The following is a 2,522-nucleotide window of genomic DNA, read 5'->3' on the forward strand; positions in this document are numbered from 1 at the left end:
AGTTTGTAATAGCTAAAACTTGGAAACAGCCCATCTGCCCATCAGTTGGAAACTGGATAAAGAAGATGTGGTTTTTCTATAAAATGGAATACTATTCAGCCATAAAGAATGAGAAAGTAGATTCATTCATAGGTAAATGGGTAGGTTTTGAGGATATACTCCTAAGTGAAATAAATAAGTCACACATATGCAAATACTGAATAGTGTCTCTGGTGTGAAAAACTAAAATAGTACTCAAGATCCTAAAGGGACAATTAGCAACGTGAAGTAGGAAGAAAAGGACCAAAGGTGTAGGGACAGTGAGAAGGATAGGGAAAGGGGAACAAGGAAAAAAGAAAAAATATGAGAAAATATAAAAATGGAATTAAAGTGTTTGAAGGTGGGGAGGGGAGGAGGGGGTGAAGGGAGGGTGGGGACAAGGGGAAAAATGAGAACCAAGACCTGGCATGTAAAGGTACAAGATCCCAGTAATGACTAAATGTACTGTCTACCTAGAATGTACCAATAAATTCAATTTAAAAGAAAAAACAACAACAACAACAACAAAAAAAACAAGGCTGTGAGCCGCATGATATAAAAAGAGAAGGCTGTTAGGAAGGCCTTCAACTAGCACTGACTTTTACAGATTGATGGTTGAAGGAATATGATACAAAGTAATATTTTTTTCTTTATTCCATGAGTTTGAAATTACTCCCTTGTGTGGCTTTTAGGAAATTTATAAGGGATATATCATTTGCTAATTGCCAGAGCTCAATTCTCTATAACCAGTAAAACTGGTATTAAATTATCCTGTTTTCAGATGTAGAAATGAAAGTTGAAAGTTGAGACTTTCTCAAGTCCACATAGATTGTGTTGGCAGCAACTCTTTGTTGAGAATCTATTATGAAGCAAACAGTAAGCCAAGTATTTTACCATCATAATCATCCCCATGATGAAACCTACAATGAAAGCAGATTATATCCACTTGAAAGATGCAAAAACTAAGTTTTATATAGCTGCCCAAAGCACTGCTCTAAGTTGTGTGGGTGAAATTTAATTTAGAATTAACTCCAATCTAGAACTAATAAAGACATCAACTGCCATGCATTTCAGATTAAAATTATCATTTAATTACATTCATATGAAATTGTTTAAAAACATGGTACCTTTAAATTTTTTTTCCTTTTTTGTTAATTGTTTTACCTCTTTGTCATTTACTTACATTTTTAAAGTAATGTTTGCTTTTTTAAAATTTGGAATAATAAAAAGTTTTTTTAAGATCGAATAATAAAAAGGTATAGTTAAAATTTTCCCCCTCCCCATTATATAACCTTCCCAGACATAGACCTTTACAGATATTTTCTAAATTTAGTAATATTCTTATGATTTTCTTCAGAAACTTACATAGCTTTCATACTATACTACACCTTTCTTTTTTCCTTAATTTGTATTACACATCTTTCCAAACAAAAATATACAATCTATGTTTTCATTATAATGGTTATATATATTTGTATATTCATATTCCTTTGCACAGATATACATGATCCACATAACTAATTTCTACTAGGGTGATTAATTTTTTTACAGTTGAAAACAATACTACAATGATCACATCGAAGTTGGTACTTTCAAAGTCAAGAATTAACATTTAACTAAGTGCTACTTTGGGATATAATAAGTAATGGGATAGAAATTTCAGAGCCTGAAGAGACAGATAAACCACTTTAAAAGAGTTATTACATATCCTCTTTATTTGCTACTTGGAGCAGCATTACACAATATTTGGGTATTACTATACTGCTTTTAGTTTGCTGCAGGTATGCAGATTTCTTTCAAATCTTTGATTTCTCTGGATATACATCTTGTACACACACGGTTGATAATAGGTGAGTGATGCCTTCAAAGGGAGAGTAGGTTCTGGCTCTTTTGCTAAGATACAAGTCATTGTTGGGGGGGACAAGGATTTAGCTCAGTGATTCTGTCACCTGCCTTGCAAGTGCATAGGGCCTGAGTTCGATTCCTGGTACCAAACCAAACCAAACAAACAAACTCCCCCCGAAAAACAAAAAAATCATTATTGATGACTATGAATTCCATTCTCTTTGTTAATTTGTTAAAATTATATTGAACAGGTTTTTGAAGGGATTTTCCATTAACTTGGCAATCATCACATGTTCAATATGTGGTAATAATATTCATTCTGTTCTGAAAGATCCTGCAGATCCTGATATCACTTAGTTGAGAACAATTGTTATTTCACAATTTGATATTTCTCTTTTTCTTCCTCAGAAGAAAAAATATAAATGAATGTATTAAAAAGGGGAATTTGACTAAAGATTTAATAGAATGAGGGTAAATTCTCAAAAATTGGAAATACTGACTTAAATTACATGCCTTTGAAAATATTGTCAAAATGATCTCTAAAAATTTGTTTAAATATATATTCTGACAACTTGTATTATCCTAAATTGTCCCCTCCTGACATTCATACTAATGTTATTAGTCAAGGCTAATGTTATTATTGTGGAAAATGTAGTTTA

This window comes from Fukomys damarensis, unplaced genomic scaffold, assembly GCF_012274545.1.
Source record: "Fukomys damarensis isolate Sample0158 unplaced genomic scaffold, DMR_v1.0_HiC HiC_scaffold_20, whole genome shotgun sequence".
Taxonomy (NCBI): Eukaryota; Metazoa; Chordata; class Mammalia; order Rodentia; family Bathyergidae; genus Fukomys; species Fukomys damarensis.